The following is a 21,835-nucleotide window of genomic DNA, read 5'->3' on the forward strand; positions in this document are numbered from 1 at the left end:
TAGGTCAGGTGTCCACTATATGCAGGAGGTGGCTACACAGGTAGCAGTGGCTGTGTGGCATGGACTGGACGGTTTTTTATATTAGAGTGTCTCGGGAAAACACAAGAAGGGCTCCAGTCACAAAGGGTGCAGGCCGAACACAGGTAGAACGTAGTACAGGAACCGTCAGTATAACAGTTGTAAATTGTTGAAGCTGTTTTGGAAAAGTACCAGAGCTCCAGCGCCAATAGAAAGCACTGATGCTCAAATCGTTACAGGCACTGGAAGCTGGCTAAAGCCAGATATAAGATCACCCGAAATTTTTGCAAAGAACCTCATATTATTCCAAAAGGATAGGCTGGACGTGGTTGGCGGTGGCATGTTGCTGTTAGAAGTAGTTTATCTTGTTGCAAAATTGAAGTAAATAGTTCCTGTGAGTTAGTATGGGCAGAGGTCATTGTTGGCAACCAGAATAAAATAATAATTGGATCCTTTTACTGACCTCCCAATTCAGATGATACAGTTGTTGAAGGGTTCAAAGAAAACATGAGTTTGATTTCAAACATGTACCTGACTCGTATGATTATAGTTGGTGGTGACTTTAATTTACCCTCGATGTTGTTGTTGTTGTGCTCTTCAGTCCTGAGACTGGTTTGATGCAGCTCTCCATGCTACTCTATCCTGTGCAAGGTTCTTAAACTCCCAGTACGTACTGCAGCCTACATCCTTCTGAATCTGCTTAGTGTATTAATCTCTTGGTCTCCCTCTACAATTTTTACCCTACACGCTGCCCTCCAATACTAAATTGTTGATCCCTTGATGCCTCAGAACATATCCTACCAACCGGTCCCTTCTTCTAGTCAAGTTGTGCCACAAACTCCTCGTCTCCCCAATCCTATTCAATACCTCCACATTAGTAATGTGACCTACCTATTTAATCTTCAACATTCTTCTGTAGCACCACATTTCGAAAGCTCCTATTCTCTTCTTGTCCAAACTATTTATCATCCATGTTTCACTTCCATACGTGGCTACACACCATACAAATACTTTCAGAAACGACTTCCTGACACTTAAATCTATACTCAATGTTAAATTTCTCTTCTTCAGAAACGCTTTCCTTGCCATTGCCAGTCTACATTTTATGTCCTCTCTACTTCGACCATCATCAGTTATTTTGCTCCCCAAATAGCAAAACTCCTTTACTACTTTAAGTGTCTCATTTCCTAATCTAATTCCCTCAGCATCACCCGAGTTAATTCGACTACATTCCATTATCCTCGTTTTGCTTTTGTTGGTGTTCATCTTATACCCTCCTTTCAAGACACTGTCCATTCTGTTCAACTGCTCTTCCAGGTCCTTTGCTGTCTCTGACAGAATTACAATGTCATTGGTGAACCTCAAAGTTTTTATTTCTTCTCCATGGATTTTAATACCTACTCCGAATTTTTCTTTTGTTTCCTTTACTGCTTGCTCAATATACAGATTGAATAACATTGGGGAGAGGCTAAAACCCTGTCTCACTCCCTTCCCAACCACTGCTTCCCTTTCATGTCCCTTGACTCTTATAACTGCCATCTGGTTTCTGTACAAATTGTAAATAGCCTTTTGCTCCCTGTATTTTACCCCTGCCACCTTCAGAATTTGAAAGAGAGTATTCCAGTCAACATTGTCAAAAGCTTTCTCTAAGTCTATAAATGCTAGAAACGTAGATTTGACTTTTCTTAATCTAGGTTCTAAGATATGTCGTAGAGTCAGTATTGCCTCCCGTGTTCCCATATTTCTACGGAATCCAAACTGATCTTCCCCGAGGTCGGCTTCTACCAATTTTTCTATTCGTCTGTAAAGAATTCGCAATAGTATTTTGCAGCCGTGACTTATTAAACTGATAGTTGTTAATTTTCACATCTGTCAACACCTGCTTTCTTTGGGATTGGAATTATTATATTCTTCTTGAAGTCTGAGGGTATTACGCCTGTCGCATACATTTTGCTCACCAGATGGTAGAGTTTTGTCAGGACAGGCTCTTCCAAGGCTGTCAGTAGTTCAAATGGAATGTTGTCTACTCCCAGTGCCTTGTTTCGACTCAGGTCTTTCAGAGCTCTGTCAAACTCTTCACGCTGTATCGTATCTCCCATTTCATCTTCATCTACATCCTCTTCCATTTCCATAATAGTGTCCTTAAGTACATCGCCCTTGTATAGATCCTCTATATACTCCGTCCACCTTTCTGCTTTCCCTTCTTTGCTTAGAACTGGGTTTCCATCTGAGCTCTTGATATTCATACAAGTGGTTCTCTTTTCTCCAAAGGTCTTTTTAATTTTCCTGTAGGTGGTCAGTATCTATCTTACCCCTAGTGAGATAACCCTTTACATTCTTACATTTGTCCTCTAACCATGCCTTCTTAGCCATTTTGCACTTCCTGTCGATCTCATTTTTGAGACGTTTGTATTCCTTTTTGCCTGCTTCATAAACTGCATTTTATATTTTCTCCTTTAATAAATTAAATTCAATAATTCTTCTGTCACCCAAGCATTTCTACTAGCCCTTGTCTTTATACCTTCTTGATCCTCTGCTGCCTTCACTACTTCGTCCCTCAAAGCTACCCATTCTTCTTCTACTGTATTTCTTTCCCCCATTCTTGTCAATTGTTCCCTTATGCTCTCTCTGAAACTCTGTACAACCTCTGGTTTAGTCAGTTTATCCAGATCCCATCTCCTTAAATTCCCACCTTTCTGCAGTTTCTTCAGTTTTAATCTACAGTTCATAACCAATAGATTGTGGTCAGAGTCCACATGTGCCCCTGGAAATGTCTTACAATTTAAAATCTGGTTCCTAAATCTCTGTCTTACCATTATGTAATCTATCTGAAACCTGTCAGTATCTCCAGGCTTCTTCCATGTATACAACCTTCTTTTATGATTCTTGAACCAAGTCTTAGCTATGATTAAGTTGTGCTCTGTGCAAAATTCTACCAGGCGGCTTCCTCTTTCATTTCTTACTCCCAATCCATATTCACCTACAACATTTCCTTCTCTTCCTTTTCCTATAGTCGAATTCCAGTCACCCATGACTATTAAATTTTCATTCCCCTTCACTATCTGAATAATTTCTTTTATGTCATCATACATTTCTTCAATTTCTTCGTCATCTGTAGAGCTAGCTGGCATATAGACTTGTACTACTGTCGTAGGCGTGGGGTTGGTGTCTATCTTGGCCACAATAATGTGTTCACTATGTTACTTGTAGTAGCTTACCCGAACTCCTATTTTTTTATTCATTACACCTACTCCTGCATTACCCCTATTTGATTTTGTATTTATAACCATGTATTCACTTGACCAAAAGTCTTGTTCCTCCAGCCACCGAACTTTGCTATTTCCCACTACATGTAACTTTAACCTATCCATTTCCCTTTTTAAATTTTCTAACCTACCTGTCCTCGCTCCGATTCGTAGAACGCCAGTTTTCTTTCTCCTGATAATGACGTTATCTTGAATAGTCCCCGCCTGGAGATCCGAATGTGGGACTATTTTACCTCCGGAATATTTTATCCAAGAGGACGTCATCACCATTTATCCATACAGTAAAGCTGCATGCCCTTGGGAAAAATTATGGCCGTAGTTTCTCCTTGCTTTCAGCCGTTCGCAGTACCAGCACAGCAAGGCCGTTTCAGTTAGTGTTACAAGGGCAGATCAGTCAATCATCCAGACTGTTGCCCCTGCAACTACTGGAAAGGCTGCTGCCCCTCTTCAGGAAACATACGTTTGTCTGGCCTCTAAACAGATACCCCTCCGTTGTGGTTGCACCTACGGTACGGCTATCTGTATCGCTGAGGCACGCAAGCCTCCCCACCAACGGCAAGGTCTATGGTTCATGAGGGGAGGTTATCCTTGATATGGTGGCAAAAGTACATGTCAAAATACAGGGTGTATGCGACCCGGGACAATCGGGAGATCCGGGAGAAACCCGGGAATTTTTTCATCCAGGAGAAAACCAGGAAAAACCTGGGAATTTTTTAGAATTCCGGGAATTTTTCATCATTTTAGTTTTCAGTTAAATTTTTGTAACTTTGACTGGTAAGAACCAATACTCTAACAAAGAATATGACTGTATCTCGTTACTGCAGAATAATACTGCAGCAATAAAATAATGATTGAGAGAAAAAGAAACGAAAATAAAATTTAAGTTGCAAAGGAAATTCACCATGTACAACAGCAAAACACAGTGCTCTTACAAGCGTCTGCCAACAGCAAAATGTGTCAAAGGCCTTAGGAAGACTATGCAATGTTTCATAACAACAAATTGCCTCCAATGGGCGTGACATCACAACTTTACATTAGATTCGTTTGAGTGGTTGTGAGCGAGCTTATCTGCATGTGCAGTTGAGTCTTGTATGAGTAGGACCTTCTCGTGCTTCTGGCTACGGAAGTGTGGCAGTTAGCTGTATAAGCAATAGCAGCAATCAGCCAGATGCTATCCAGAAAAATTTTACTGGTGCGCCTAAGCTGCCAGATTCACGTATGCGCAACAGGCCCGGAACTAGGGGGCGGGGTCAAACCGGGTTGTCTGCCCCAGGCGATAGTTTCAGGAGGGGGGGGGGGGGGGGGGGGAGTGCCAAATTCATATTATTGAGGAAAAAGACCTTGTTTCACAAAGCCCCTAGCACCCAGCTGGTCTATCGATTTCTCATATGATTTTGAAAGAATCGTAAGTTGATTGTTGAATGCGTGCATAGTGTTCGTGATGTCTCTGCCAGGGAAATCCCCACTGCATCTAAAAATTAACTTTCCTGCAGACAAATACGAGCTGAGCAGAACAAAGCTGAACGGATGAGTGCCAGTCGCTGTTTATGTGGTTGACTGGGTTTGCAAATGATCAACGTTGTTATAACTACTAGCGAATTCCATAGATTCAGACTACCAGAGTGGAAAAAACGACTAACAGGAATAACGCCCAACTGGATAACTAAACCGGTGATGAAATTAACCAGAGAATAAGTTTTGACACTGGCAGGAATAAGTACAGAATTAGTGATAAGAGGGAATGAGAAGAAATGGGGACTCACACAAAGTACGGGAGAATATGACGATTCGAAATTTATTTAAAAATTTAGTACTACTACTTTTTGATCTCATGCTTCAGAAGCTGGAGAGTATGAATGAAATGTGAAACTATTTCCTAACACAAAACATTTTGCTTGTAGTAGGCCTAATAGACTTCGTGAATTATATTCCGTCGTGTTATAAAAATGACCACTTGTGCCAAAACAGTCTCGTTTATTTGGTGTGTGTAACAACTGCTGCAATATTGGGCAGGCCTATTTCGTTTTATATAGCAGTGACAAAATACATATAATCAGATCAAGAAACCACACCAGTCTTTGGTACAATTTGTATAAACAGCTTTTCTAGTATTAGACAACGACATTTCGTTTTTTCATGTAGCAAAACATTGACGAACTTTGATGAGGTAGTAGATTCTTTCCCAGAAAGGAAAGTATGCCATATAAAGCTATGGCAAGATTAGAGAGAAAAGAAGCTAGGGCTTACCGATAGAAGAAACGTGTACTGTCTCCTGCTTGTCTTTACTTGTTTTATGTATCCTATATTTAATTTTATGTCACACAAATCAGCAAGTTATTATCTAATAGGCAGTAAAGACTGCAAATTTTCTGAAGAGTTCTTGTTCTGCCGGTTACAAATAATCCCAACCAGTATTAATTCCGAGATTTTTTTAAAAAGTGGAGCACGATGTCAATAAAGAGGAGCAGGATGTCAAACCGGCCGACTGGGAGCAGGAGAGGCACCACAGGACATTTTAATTTCCACTGGCACGAATATAGTTTGATGGCACCCATTCCATTACAAAATATTACATGTTTGAATTCCACAGAGCGAAATACAAGAGACGTGTGATGGAAGAATGCTGTGTGGAGAGGTGTGGCACTGCAATTTGCCACACTTAAGACCAAATAACATGTCTTACGTTCCCTCAAATATATGTGTTTTATGTATCAGACTCTTCAGAAAGATGTGTGCTACAAAATGAAGATATTTTTTAAAAGTCGATTTTTAAATTTTTGGCGTCCTACTTCAAATGCTCAAGAGAGGGGTGAGCGCCACTATCTAATATCCTAGATGCGGATCTGTTTTTTTATTTTATTTATTCATTTATTTATTAATCCATGGAACAATATATATTGTATGGATGTCGTCAGTTTATAATACATGAACACACATTTACATTTACAATGAAACAGATTTCTCATATTTTGCGTAGTTTTTATAACTAGTCAAACACACATTTATAATAACATCATATTTTGGTGATAATGTCATATGTTGCCAATAATCTACATCTATGTTAAATATTCTTTTACAGTATAGCAACTTTTACTTACTAAGAAGGTTTTAAGCTTTTTTTTCTGAAAGTGAGGGACTCATTTATTTCTTTAATTTCCTGTGGTAATTTGTTTACAGTTTCATCCCATTATAAAAAATACTTTTTTGCGTCTTTGCCTTGTTCTTTCTATCTAGATGGAGGTGGTGACAAGATCTTGTTTCATGGTCATGTATTAGGCTGTTTGTGTTATACATGTTGAGATTTTTCTTAATGAACATTATGTTCTGAAAGATATACTCACAAGAAACAGTTAGAATGCCTAGCTTTCTAAATAATTCTAGACAGCGGGCCTTGTTGTTGCTGTTTGTTATTATCCTTATGGTTCTTTTTTGTACTTTGAACACAGTTTGTATGTTACTGGCACTTGTTCCCCTAAACATGATCCCATAGCTGAGGACTGAGTGTGGATATCCATAATATGTTAATTTAAGACAGGTATTATTGCATACCAGTGCAATGATTCTAAGAGCATAGCATGCTGTGGATAATTTCTTTGCCAAAATGTTGACATGGTTTGTCCATTTCAGTTGGCTGTCTACATTCATCCCTAAGAATTTGGTACTTGTTACACATTCTAATTCATTATTACTAACTTTTATTCTAGTGGCATTGTGTTTTTTGGTCAATTGGAAGTTAATATAGTTAGTTTTCTTTACATTTAGGGTTACCTTATTTTCAAATGACCAGTTGTGGACATCATTGAGAGCCTCGTTTGCTCTTTCTGACAGTTGTGTTGGATTTTCACCTGTTATTACTATGTTGCTGTCATCAGCAATAAGTATTTTTTCTCCATGTCTGATACTTTGTGGGAAGTCATTAATGTATATAAGAAACAATATTGGGCCTAATACACTTCCATGTGGGACGCCTATATTCACATGTTCTGGGTCAGACAGATGTTTTACAAGGGATTTGTTTGAAACTTGTGATATCTCAACCCGTTGAGCTCTGTTTTCCAAGTATGATTTGAACCACTACAGAGCAGTCTGAGTTGTAGTGGGAGGTGGTAAGTCTCCACATGACCCGTGTTTACGTTTAGTGATTTTGCTGTTTCCTCTTCGTTTATTGCTCTCACTTCAAATTAAAACAAAACATTCACATAATTACAGAAGGCTCAAATATGTAATTAGTTTCAGATTTTATTTTGTTTCCACCTTTCTGACAGTCAGGCCTTAATCACCTCACAGAACAATGAAGTTTTTTTTTGTCGGTTTCTTAAAGAAATTTGACTTTCACTAATCTTTTCTGCTGAGGCAGTCAATTTATTTGAAACTAAGTGTTTAATTCCACACTATTGGCTAGTTTCAACTGTTCGCTGCATTTCAGGTTCACGTTTTCATCTTCTAGAACGTATGGCATTAAAACCAAACATGAGATAATACAGTACAGGTACTCCAAGAAAATTTACATCTGAATCTGGACATACAAATGTGCACTTTAAGCCAAATGATGCATTTTAGTATAGTTCACAAAATTCCCATGCTTTTGGAGTGTCCTCTAATGTATTGTTTCTTTTATGACATAATGTAAGATCTTTTAATGTTTTACACGTACGTTACTTTCAAAGTAAATTTCCTTTTATGCAAGATGAACTCTGTACGTGCGAATGTCTGATGAATTTCTTAAATCACAGAGCATTTGACTCTCATTCAAAAATCAAATATTTGAGGGTGACCATTTAGAATATTTTCGAGCCCAGAAGATCAGACATTTATGTCGTCGTTAAAAAATTTACTGGCACATTTTTGTGATGTATCTTTAAAGTGTAACACACGCAAAAATGATCATTATGTGTTAAAGCCTGGCTTCTCTTGCAGCTTATTAATCTTAGTGACCAATATTATACGTAAAAACTTTTCTTTTCTTGTAGCAGCACTATGTATATATGTATATTAATTTAAACCATTACCTTTTTCTATTTGTGTGTCTCGCTACTTTACAGTGATGTTGCTGTTGGCTGACTACATCACGTGTCCTATGATCTGAATATCCACTGTCATCGGCTGGCAAGATCGCTTGACATGAGCTACAACTGGCTTACAAAAGCGCATCGCAGTCTCGATTTCAATCCTTCGGAAAGTAACATTGTGGTGTGTGGTGGAATTCGAATTTATATTTTAGTAATACGAAAATATGCAGTGTACATGTTGCTGCACATCATACGTCTTTCTAAAACGTGTTTTTTTCCCCCGAGTTTCGTTTTCTAAAGTGCTGGGAAATTCTACGCCAGTGTATAAAACCACAACCATTTAAAGGATTGATAAGTTTTACAGTTTCAAGGAAAAGTATACTGCTACCAAACATGGAAAAAATGTATTTTCATCCGGGAGAAAGTGTATTTTTAACTGGAAAATCCGGGATTTTCTTTTCGTTGTCCATGTATACACCCTGAAATACTGAGGCGTGTGTAAAACATCATGTGAAATTGTGCTAAATGCATTCTTTGAAAATTATTTTGAGCAGTTTGTTCATGAGCCCACGCGAATAGTAAATGGTTGTGAAAACACACTTGACCTTTTAACAACAAATAATCCCGAGTTAATAATGAGAACACAGGGTTGTCACAGCGAGATTGAATATTGTGACACCCAAATCCTCCAAAAATAAATGAAAAATATACCTATTCAAAAAAGCAGATAAAAATTCACTTGACGCCTCCCTGAGAGACTATCTCCAGTCCTTCCAAATTAATAATATAAGTGTAAACAAGATGTGGCTTGAATTGAAAGAAATAGTTTCGGCAGCAACTGAGAGATTTATACCAAATAAATTAACAAACGACGGAGTTGATGCTCCTTGGTACACAAAACAAGTCAGAACACTGTTGCAGAAAAAAAGAAACAAACATGCCAAATTTAAACAGACGCAAAATCCCCAAGATTGGTGATCTTTTGCAGAAGCTCGAAACTTAGCACAGACTTCAATGCGAGATGTTTGTAACAGTTTCCATAACGAAACTTTGTCTCAAAACCTGGCAGAAAATCCAAGAGATTCTCGTCATATGTAAAGTATGTTAGTGGCAAGAAACAAACAATTCCTTCTCTGTGCAATAGCAATGGAGATACTATTGAAGAGAGTGCTGCCAAAGCAGAGTTACTAAACACAGCCTTCCGAAATGCCTTCACAAAAGAAGATGAAGTAAATATTCCAGAATTCGAATCGAGAACAGCTGCAAACATGAGTAACATAGAAGTAAATATCCTCGGAGTAGTGGAGCAACTGTTGTTGTTGTTGTGGTCTTCAGTCCTGAGGCTGGTTTGATACAGCTCTCCATGCTACTCTATCCTGTGCAAGCTTCTTCATATCCCAGTACTTACTGCAACCTACATCCTTCTGAATCTGCTTAGTGTATTCATCTCTTGGTCTCCCTCTATGATTTTTACCCTCCACACTGCCCTCCAATGCTAAATTTGTGATCCCCTGATGCCTCAGAACATGCCGTACCAACCGGTCCCTTCTTCTTGTCAAGTTATGCCACAAACCCCTCTTCTCCCTAATTCTATTCAATACCTCCTCATTAGTTATGTGATCTACCCATCTAATCTTCAGCATTCTTCTGTAGCACCACATTTCGAAAGCTTCTATTCTCTTCTTGTCCAAACTATTTATCATCCATGTTTCACTTCCATACATGGCTACACTCCATACAAATACTTTCAGAAACAACTTCCTGGCACTTAAATCTATACTCGATGTTAACAAATTTCTCTTCTTCAGAAACACTTTCCTTGCCATTTCTAGTCTACATTTTATATCCTCTCTACTTCGACCATCATCAGTTATTTTGCTCCCCAAATACCTAAACTGCTTTACTACTTTAAGTGTCTCATTTTCTGATTTAATTCCCTCAGCATCACCCAACTTAATTCAACTACATTCCATTATCCTCGTTCTGCATTTGTTGATGTTCATCTTATATCCTCCTTTCAAGACACTGTCCATTCCGTTCAACTGCTCTTCCAAGTCCTTTGCTGTCTCTGACAGAATTACAATGTCATTGGTGAACCTCAAAGTTTTTATTTCTTCTCCATGGATTTTAATACCTACTCCGAATATTTCTTTTGTTTCCTTTACTGCTTGCTCAATATACAGATTGAATAACATTGGGGAGAGGCTATAACCCTGTCTCACTCCCATCCCAACCACTGCTTCCCTTTCATGTCCCTTGACTCTTATAACTGCCATCTGGTTTCTGTACAAATTGTAAATAGCCTTTCGCTGCCTGTATTTTACCCCTGCCACCTTTAGAATGTGAAAGAGAGTATTCCAGTCAACATTGTCAAAAGCTTTCTCTAAGTCTACAAATGCTAGAAACGTAGATTTGCCTTTTCTTAATCTAGCTTCTAAGGTAAGTCGTAGAATCAGTATTGCCTCCCGTGTTCCCATATTTCTACGGAATCCAAACTGATCTTCCCCGAGGTCGGCTTCTACCAGTTTTTCCATTCGTCTGTAAAGAATTCGAGATAGTAATTTGCAGCCGTGACTTATTAAACTGATAGTTTGGTAATTTTCACATCTGTCAATGCCTGCTTTCTTTGGGATTGGAATTATTATATTCTTCTTGAAGTCTGAGGGTATTTCGCCTGTCTCGTACATCTTGCTCACCAGATGGTAGAGTTTTGTCAGGACTGGCTCTCCCAAGGCCGTCAGTAGTTCTAATGGAATGTTGTCTACTCCCGGTGCCTTGTTTCGACTCAGGTCTTTCAGAGCTCTGTCAAACTCTTCACGCAGTATTATATCTCCCAATACATCTTCATCTACATCCTCTTCCATTTCTATAATATTGTCCTCAAGTACATCGCCCTTGTATAGACCCTGTATATACTCCTTCCACCTTTCTGCTTTCCTTTCTTTGCTTAGAACTGGGTTTCCATCTGAGCTCTTGATGTTCATACAAGTGGCTCTGTTTTCTCCAAAGGTCTCTTTAATTTTCCTGAAGGCAATATCTATCTTACCGCTAGTGAGATAAGCCCCTACATCCTTACATTTGTTCTCTAGCCATCCCTGCTTAGCCATTTTTCACTTCCTGTTGATCTCAGTTTTGAGACGTTTGTATTCCTTTTTGCCTGTTTCATTTACTGCATTTTTATACTTTCTCCTTTCATCAATTAAATTCAATATTTCATCTGTTACCTAAGGATTTCTACTAGCCCTCGTCTTTTTACCCACTTGATCCTCTGCTGCCTTCACTATTTCATCCCTCAGAGCTACCAATTCTTCTTCAACTGTATTTCTTTCTCCCATTCCTGTCAATTGCTCCCTTAGCTCTCCCTGAAACTCTTTACAACCTCTGGTTCTTTCAGTTTATCCAGATCCTATCTCCTTAAATTCCCATCTTTTTGCAGTTTCTTCAGTTTTAATCTACAGTTCATAACCAATAGATTGTGATCAGAGTCCACATCTGCCCCTGGAAATGTCTTACAATTTAAAACCTGATTCCTAAATCTCTGTCTTACCATTATATAATCTATCTGATACCTACTAGTATCTGCAGGATTCTTCTATGTATACAACCTTAATCACTTAATAAAAGCGAGTCTTCTGTCCAGACTGTATACCAATTAGGTTCCTTTCAGAGTATGCTGATGCATTAGCTCATTACTTAACAATCATGTACAACCGTTCGCTTGACTAAAGATTGATACCCAAAGCCTGGAAAGTTGCACAGGTCACACCACCAAAAGGCTTTTGACACGGTACCACACAAGTTGCTTGTAGTGAAATTACGTTCTTATGGAATATCATCTCAGTTATGTGACTGGATTTGTGATTTCCTGTCAGAGAGGTCACAATATGTAGTAATTGACGGAAAATCACCGAGTAAAACAGAAGTGATTTCTGGTGTTCCCCAAGGTAGTGTTATAGGCCCTTTGCTGTTCCTTACTTATATAAACGATTTGGGAGACAATCTGAGCAGCCATCTTCGGTTGTTTGCAGATGATGCTGTCGTTTATTGACTAATAAAGTCCTCAGAAAATCAAAACAAATTGCGAAACAATTCAGAAAAGATATCTGAATTGTGTGAAAATTGGCAGTTGGCCCTAAATAATGAAAAGTGTGAGATCATCCACATGAGTGCTAAAAGGAATTCATTAAACTTCTGTTACATGGTAAATCAGTAAAATATGAAGGCTGTAAATTCAACTAAATACCTAGGAATTACAATTATGAACAACTTAAATTGGAAGGAACACACACAAAATGTTGTGGGGAAGGCTAACCAAAGACTGCATTTTATTGGCAGGACACTTGGAAAATGTAACAGATCTACTAAGGAGACTGCTTACACTATGCTTGTCTGTCCTCTTTTAGAATACAGCTGCATGATGTGGGGTTCTTACCAGATAGGACATCGAAAAAGTTCAAAGAAGGGCAGCACATTGTATATTATCGTGAAACATGGGAGAGAGTGTCACTGAAATGTTACAGAATTTGGGCCGGACATCATTAAAAGAAGGGGATTTTTCAATGTGACAGAACCTTCTCATGAAATTCTAATCAGCAACTTTCTCCTCCAAATGTGAAAATATTTTGTTGACATTGGCCTACATAGGGAGAAATGATCACCACGATAAAATAAGGAAGTCAGAACTCATACGGAAAGATATAGGTTTTTGTTCTTTCCATGCGCTATACGAGATTGGAATAATAGAGAATTGTGTAGCTGGTTCGATGAACCCTCTGCCAGGCACTTAAATGTGATTTGCAGAGTATCCATGTAGATGTAGATGTACCATTAGTATTTGCGAAAACACACGACTTGGAGCAAAGTGAACACAGTGTAGAAAAACATACTTGACGTTCTGAATATTCACTTTCAAAATTTGAATACATTTCATGTAATTGTCTAGAAGCAACTGTTTTCTTTCAGAATGCTTTTTTTTTTTTTGTTTGTTTCCCACATCTTTTATAGCTGATAAATCACTCATCACTCATAACTTTGGTAAAAGTTTACCAATTATTTCAGGTTTCAGTTTCTTCCCTATTGATAGGCCGGTTCTGCTACGAAACAATTTTTATCTAAAAACATTCTGTGCTTGTCATGCTGAGCATTTCACAACGTCAAAAGTATTTCAAATATTTTGCTGAAAGCTGGAATAGCAACCAACTATTGTTTGTAAGTGTAAGTTGTGCCTTATGTTATCAGCCAACTAGACCGTATCTCATCAAAAAAATGGAGCTTCCAAATATTACAATTTGTAGTACTTTGGATAATTACTGAACTAAATAAAACAGAAAATGATGTTGCCATACAGTTTAGACATCCTTCAGGGCCTTCGCCATCATTCCATTGGCCCTAATGAGAGGATATTTGCCCTGTTCCCGTTTCTCATATGGTGGTTTTTGTTGAATAAATTTAAGAACGAATCAATTTTTGGATGAGTGTATGTGCTCTGTTAATAAAAAAAGAAAAAGATACTGCTGTAAATTATGTCTACTGTCAATAGTGTTGCATTGACTTGTGAATGTTAGCTTAATCGCTGAAAATTGCGGTGTGGTCAAAAGTATTTTATCCAGGACCCTTGAAATTTCAATGGCTTATTTTAGATACTCATCATCATCATCATCATTTAAGACTGATTATGCCTTTCAGCGTTCAGTCTGGAACATAGCCCCCCTTATAAAATTCCTCCATGATCCCCTATTCAGTGCTAACATTGGTGCCTCTTCTGATGTTAAACCTATTACTTCAAAATCATTCTTAACCGAATCCAGGTACCTTCTCCTTGGTCTGCCCCGACTCCTCCTACCCTCTACTGCTGAACCCATGAGTCTCTTGGGTAACCTTGCTTCTCCCATGCGTGTAACATGACCCCACCATCTAAGCCTGTTCACCCTGACTGCTACATCTATAGAGTTCATTCCCAGTTTTTCTTTGATTTCCTCATTGTGGACACCCTCCTGCCATTGTTCCCATCTACTAGTACCTGCAATCATCCTAGCTACTTTCATATCCGTAACCTCAACCTTATTGATAAGGTAACCTGAATCTACCCAGCTTTCGCTCCCATACAACAAAGTTGGTCAAAAGATTGAACGGTGCACAGATAACTTAGTCTTGGTACTGACTTCCTTCTTGCAGAAGAGAGTAGATCGTAGCTGAGCGCTCACTGCATTAGCCTTGCTACACCTCGCTTCCAGTTCTTTCACTATGTTGCCATCCTGTGAGAATATGCATCCTAAGTACTTGAAACCGTCCACCTGTTCTAACTTTGTTCCTCCTATTTGGCACTCAATCCGTTTATATTTCTTTCCCACTGACATTACTTTCGTTTTGGAGATGCTAATCTTCATACCATAGTTCTTACATTTCTGATCTAGCTCTGAAATATTACTCTGCAAACTTTCAATCGAATCTGCCATCACAACTAAGTCATCCGCATATGCAAGACTGCTTATTTTGTGTTCACATATCTTAATCTCACCCAGCCAGTCTATTGTTTTCAACATATGATCCATAAATAATATGAACAACAGTGGAGACAGGTTGCAGCCTTGTCTTACCCCTGAAACTACTCTGAACCATGAACTCAGGTTTACTGTCAACTCTAACTGCTGCCTGACTATCCATGTAAAGACCTTTAATTGCTTGCAAAAGTTTGCCTCCTATTCCATAATCTCGTAGAACAGACAATAACTTCCTCCTAGGAACCCGGTCATATGCCTTTTCTAGATCTATAACGCATAGATACAATTCCCTGTTCCACTCATAACACTTCTCCATTATTTGTCGTAAGCTAAAGATCTGGTCCTGACAACCTCTAAGAGGCCTAAACCCACACTGATTTTCATCCAATTGCTCCTCAACTAATACTCGCACTTTCCTTTCAACAATACCTGAGAAGATTTTACCCACAACGCTGATTAAAGAGATACCTCTGTAGTTGTTACAATCTTTTCTGTTTCCATGTTTAAAGATTGGTGTGGTTACTGCTTTTGTCCAGTCTGATGGAACCTGTCCCGACTCCCAGGCCATTTCAATTATCCTGTGTAGCCATTTAAGACCTGACATTCCACTGTACTTATTTTAGATACTCAGTGAAAAAATTAAAAACATATCATTTTCTACAGAACTAAAACTAACAAAGGAACAGAAATGTCATTTATTTTATTTTCCCAAGTTATTGCCTATTCTTACGGATTATTTTGCCAAAAAATATTAGGTGTTATTCCTTTCCCTTTATTTTGTATTCAATGTAATAATGAAGCTTTTTTTACACTATAAAATAAGTAAGTATACACTTTTTACTTTCCTGATGGTTTTACCAGTTTGACCAGTGAGTTATCTTTTGACATGTTGCAAAAGCGCCGATGCCATGTGGCAACACACCGCCATCGGATTGGTTACCAGCTCAGCCCCTGCGACTACATGATGTTCCGATTCCAGCTTTTGCAGTAGGTTGTGCAGAGGCTGTGAAAATCAGCAAGAGAGGTTGCTCATACCATGAACCTTTTGCTGCATTCACCAATGTCACATGCAGCCACCATGCATGGTCATCATGGCAGTCACGACGCAGCCAGCCAAGAGAAGTAGTCCCGTGCTGCCGAGTGGACACCACCTTCGACACGAAGGAAACTTGGAACCTGCTCGTGTCAGGCTCACTTGGCAAGACTGTGGAAACTGTGAACTCGTACAGACCATAACTTAAGCGTTAGTCTGTTCCAACGTGCTCTGCTCAAGGAGAGCGAGGAGTTAAACATTATAGTCAAAGTAGTAAAGAATGAAATCTTGCCTGTAAAAGATTTGCTTTTGTTGTCTCCTCAGCCGAGACCGGTATTACAAGTACTTGTGTTAAGTCATGAACTTATTTCCCTGTTAGAAAATAGTTACAAGTTTGGTTATTTGTTTTGCCGGTTACAGAAGACAGTGTCTGTTGAATTCATTGTGTTCTTAAATATGGAGGAAAAACTACATGCTTGTGTGTTTGTTGTAGAAGTGTTGAGAGGTCAGTACACTTCACTTTTCTGTACATTTCTGTTACTGTGGAGTGTATAAGCTTTCACAATGTCAAAAACAACAATAATTCCAAATTTGAAGCACTATAAAATAGAAGTAGAGAGAGATAAAATTTTAAAATTGGGCATGTTTTCTCATCCCTGTTAGGAAGAACAAACAAGGCAAGTTTCATCTAAATGTGAGATGGTAGGTGTGATGGCCCAGATGACTTGACATGGAATTGCACCCACATGTTAATGCCAGTATAAATTATTCTCCAGGGATTATACACAAAATATTTCATCTCATGTTTGGCCATTACTGTCTACTTCTGAAGCTGGAAGGTCTTTCTTATTTGTCCGAAACTCAGTAATATGAAATTTGATGAATCTTAATGAGATTAAGACTGCTTTTTAGGAACAGTTAATGTTCTGGCTGTTTGTTGTGAATGGTTTTTGCAGTTAATCACTAGGATATTAATGCTCTTGCCTATAAGGGGCATTTCTCTGGATCTTACATTGATACTTTCAGGACTCTTGCAGCTATCTGGATGAAGAGTTGCCTAACCTAAAATCCCTTCAGTGCACACCTTATCCACTCAGGGGAACCCTACAGTTCTCAACACTACAGAATAAGTAAAGGAAATCACAATCAGTTTTGGGAACAATGTTGCAAATTGTAAGCTTCACTGAAACTCCTCGACCGAGACTGGTCGTCTCAATCTTCTCTGCCAATCGTTGAAGTGATCCATACATGACGTCAGACCCCAAACATTAAGTCTTGTTTGTTCCATTGTGTGCCACAATCTGCAGTTAGTTGCTCCATTTTCCCTCAATGGCTGCCAAAACAGCCCTTTCAGCTTGTCGAATGAAGCCCCCAAAGATACACACCATGGTGCACTGTCCTATCTCTTGCCACCATTTCCTTAAGGGATACCATTATTAGCCATATGTTAGAACTGCTGCCTCTGCCCTTTGCATTTGCCCCCTGTTGACCCAGGACTCAGTAGGTTTACCAATAAGTGAAGTGAGTTTCACTGGCCCAGTTTCAGTGGAAGACAGCACCTCAAACATGTTTCAGGGCATCATTGAACTCGCTATTTAGCACCATCAAACCGTAATCTCATCACATTGAACTTGTCAGTTAAGGGGATCATTGTAATCCTAAGTTTTTTTCTAGTCCCTGTCTCCCCTGTGTGGGCCACTATTAACACTCAAATGGATGAGTACGTACTTCCTGTAAGGGAGACAGGATCCACAGAAAAGGATAGTACTCGAGGTACCTTCGATATCTCTGGTACACAACTCTCAGAAACCCTCCTGACTGATTTGTAGAAGCTTCTGATTGCTTGACAGCAGTCAGGGTGATTTCCAGCTGTTTATGAACATTGACAAACTTATCCTATTGACAAGAACGTCACTTGCAGTGGGGCTGAATTGTAGCTGGTGTTGTGTTTTATAGAATTGTAAACAAATACACTGCTGATTTTCTTTTAATTTCTGTATATCTGAAGTAATCAATACACAAAACGAGATTTTTGTTCAGGCAGCAGAAAAACCTGGGATATAAATTATTAATTTCCTGAAACTTTTCAGAGATTATGGTCACCAACAAAGTTAAAAATAGCATTAATTTTTTATGATAAATGCAGACAGTGTACACTCCTGTTGAAAGGGAAAACTAAATGTAACAAGATATGTTAGTTATAAATAACAAATGATGATTTACTGTGAAATATATTATGCACAATATTCATAACTTTTGGAAAATATCAGATGTTCGTTCATTTCTGTATGCGTATAGTACACAGAAATTTGTTGTGAATATATTTGAGTCAGTAAATTATTGCCAAAACTATATATAGTACAAACGTAGATTGCAACTGATTCTATAGTGTAAAATACATTTTCTGCAGCACTTGACGTTCAAAAGTATGCAATATATCAGGACTTTTGCAAGAATTTTGAGAAAGTGGTCATGAAAAGGACATTTAAAGTTTACATGTCATATTTCGACATAGGCTTTCGAATCAGTATGATACAAATGACTTAACTCAGACACGAAAGAAATACTGGAAGTTGGATTGTATATATAAATATTAGAAAATACACGTGCAAAAAACATGGCTTTTGTATTTATCTGGTTTGTGACACCTTTTACAGCAGCATGCCAAAGATGAACACTGTAGCATCAGTATAGATCACAAAGGCAACATAAATTGTGGAGCACATCAAAGCATATCTTCTCTGTGGGCAGCTAACAATGGAATTGTTTGTATCTACAGTGAAATCAGTCTGTAACATAAAATATTTTTCTAGTGTGGCTTCATTACATAGAGCATCATACTGCAGTTATTTTTCATCTACAGCATCTCTTCCCACCTCAATTTTATTTTTGTTGCAGTCATAATTATGTCCACTGTACACTGCTTTATAATACGATTTTGAATAGGTTAGTACTCACCGTTTAGAAGAGGTGTCCAGCAAACTGCAGGCAGGCGTATTTAAAGGTAGACTGAAGTATTGGACAAAATCCTTCATCAGATTTAGAAAAGCACAATCACTGCCATTTATATACAGACAGTTGACACGTATGTGCACACTGTTGTCTCAGGGCACTTAGGCTTGACCTCAGTGTTGTGACTCGCCGATCATTCAAAGCGCCGCCGCACAGTTATGTGCGTCCTCTACATGTGGCGCTGTCTGCCAGCCATGCAGCAGCTGCACCACCTAAGAGGCCAGCCAGCCAGCAGCCACTAGACTTGGACTCACTGCTCATTTGAATGTTATTGTGTTCACATGTCTTGCTTGGTCAACTTGCTCAGTGACTTGCATGTGTTGTGTCGTTTTGAAGTATATGTGTTCAACTTGGCCCAATTGTTATAACTTCAAGTTGAACACATATATTTCAAAACGACACAACACATGCAAGTCTCTGAGCAAGTTGACCAAGCAAGACATGTGAACACGATAACATTCAAATGAGCACTGAGTCCAAATCTAGTGGCCGCTGGCCGCTTAGGTGGCGCGGCTGCTGCATGGCAGGCAGACAGCGCCGCATGTAGAGGATGCGTGTAATTGCGCGGCGGCACTCTCAGTGAGTAGTGATCTTGGCTCTGGTGGGTACTGGGGCTACAGAGGTGGCATGGGGAAGGATTACTACCTATGAGAGTGTGTAAGGGCCATGCTTGGAGGAGGGGGGATGGGGAGGGGAGGGAGGGAGCAGGGGAAGGAAGAGTAGAGGAGAGACATAGCATGTGTGCTAAGTGGAATAGAAGTCCTGTGTGAAGCTAGAGTGATGCAGGAAAGGGTATAACACAGATGGAAATGGGGGACTATCGAGGCTGGGGCGGGGGGGTTGGGTGGGGGTCAGAGGAATGAAGGATATATTGCAGGGAGAGGTCCCATCTGCACAGTTTAAGAAAGCCAGTGCGAGTGAGAAAAATCTAAATGGTGTGGGCTGTGAAGCAGTCATTGAAATGGAGCACACCATGTTGTTATGTGCTGTACTTAACAATGGGATAGTCCAGATGGCTCTTGACCGCAGTTTAGTAGTGCTCTTTCATGCAGACTTGCAACACAGTTATGAACTTGTTCTCTGGACACCTCAGTCCCACAGAAATATCAATCCTTTGCTAAGTATCACCTTTTGTGCCACTCCAAATTTGACTTCACCGGGACTGTTAGTGAGCTTCTCACTTTCTCAAGAGACTGTACAGTGCAAACACTTTCTCGACACCTTCCGAAAGAATCAGACTCGACTCAAAATCAGTATTGAACAGTGCCTTACTCAGTTTAGTTCATATAACTGTCATCCACTCCAATTTCTCCCTGAATCATCCTGTGATCGTTTTACAGAATTTTGTAACCTCAGACTCTGCTTCTCTACCATGCCCCAAATTCCTCTATGTGGAAACCAGTCTCACATTCACAAAAGGAACTGCAGTCCACCAACTAAAATCTGCTCTGAACCTTATAATTCTACCTGCCAACAAAGATTCCACTGCTGTGGGTGTGAACCACTGGGATTACCTGGCTGAGGGGCTACATGAGCTGTCAGAAGTGGCTACCACCAATCACACCACTGCGGATCCATTCCAGAACTGCAGCACGATCTCCAGTCCCATCTCAAGTCTGCGGGTCTGTCCATCCTCATCCTCAACACTCCTCTCACACCTACCTCCTGCATTTATATTACTAAATGCTGAAAAACATTTATAATTCTAAATGGATGAAACAAACATCTCATTAAGAGTTATAATCTTATGTTAAGGATTTAACAATGTAAGTACTAAACTTAGACCCTGTGTATATCTCTTGAGGCAGCACGGACCGATATGCGCAAATTACCCAGACGGTATTCGTCCAGTGTTTGAGAATGAGAGCACTTTGCAACTTCCAATAAACTTTAGACTTAATTCCAAACATTTTTGAAACTTTTTCTTGTTGACTGCCACCCACAAAATAATGAAAGTAAAAAATTTTATCACTTACTACATTATCATTGTTCATGTAGTTTAACTTCAGCATCAGGCATAACCACTAATTGCACCTGCAAAATTGTATCATTCTATATAGTTCATGAGGTATAACATCATAAACAAAGAGAGCTATAAGAAGCTAGCTTTTAAATGTGGGATACTGTTGCTGCATTTAGCAAAGTAATCAGATGTTTGGAGCTGTTCTATATATGGGAGTTGGGTTCTTTGAAGAAATAGGGTGGAGATTACTAATGCTTCCTAAAATACATAAAGCCAACCACACAGGACACAACAATGTTGGCAGATACTGCTCCCCCACAGAGAGAATCTGGGCCCTTGTGGACAAGCACCTTCAGCCTATTACCAGTAACTTACCTCCCTGTATAAAAGACACTAACTATTTTCTCAACCAACTCTCCACAGTTTCTGCCCCTTTACCACTTGGTGTCCTTCATGTCACTGCCAATGCCACCTACCTCTACACTAACAACTCCAGTGTCTATGGCCGTGCTGCTGATGAACATAAACTTTCCAAATGCACAACTGACTCCACCCTGGTCACTGTGACTTGACTATATCCTCACTCACATTTACTTCTCCTTTGAAACATCACCTGCTAATCAGTTCACAGTATGGTCAGGGGCAAGCAAATGGCACCATCGTATGTCAACATTTTTATCAGACATCGAGAAGAATCCCCCCGAGGCACCCAAAATCCCTAACCCCATTTCAGATTCATTGACGACATTTTCATGATCTGGTCCAGAGATGAGGACACTTTACCCACATTCCTCCAGAATCTCTAAGACCTTCTCCCCAGTTCACTTCACACGGTCCTCCTCAACCCATGAGCAACCCTATTCAGTGTTGATCATTACCTCAGGGATGGCACGACCAAATCTCCTAACCTGCAACAATACCTTCATTTTTACAGCTGTCACCTATTTTATACCGAGAAGTCTCTTCCATTCAGACTAGCCACTTGTGGTTGCCACATCTGCATTGATGAGCAGTCCCTTTCCAAATACGCCTAG

General features: G+C 39.4%; 1 protein-coding gene across 3 annotated transcripts in view; it reads left to right on the top strand.

Annotated features, from left to right (window-relative positions):
* Positions 1-21,835, top strand: part of LOC124776952 (clusterin-associated protein 1) — a 136,477-nt gene that overhangs the window by 17,780 nt on the left and 96,862 nt on the right. Inside the window, exon 1 of one of the 3 annotated variants that reach the window (XM_047252184.1) lies at positions 8,431-8,474. The exons of the other annotated variants lie outside the window; for them this stretch is intronic. The gene's annotated coding sequence lies outside the window, so the exon portion shown is untranslated. Of the gene's footprint in view, positions 1-8,430; positions 8,475-21,835 lie in introns of those variants that run through there. 3 annotated transcript variants of the gene reach the window in all.

The sequence above is a fragment of the Schistocerca piceifrons genome, chromosome 2, assembly GCF_021461385.2.
Source record: "Schistocerca piceifrons isolate TAMUIC-IGC-003096 chromosome 2, iqSchPice1.1, whole genome shotgun sequence".
Taxonomy (NCBI): Eukaryota; Metazoa; Arthropoda; class Insecta; order Orthoptera; family Acrididae; genus Schistocerca; species Schistocerca piceifrons.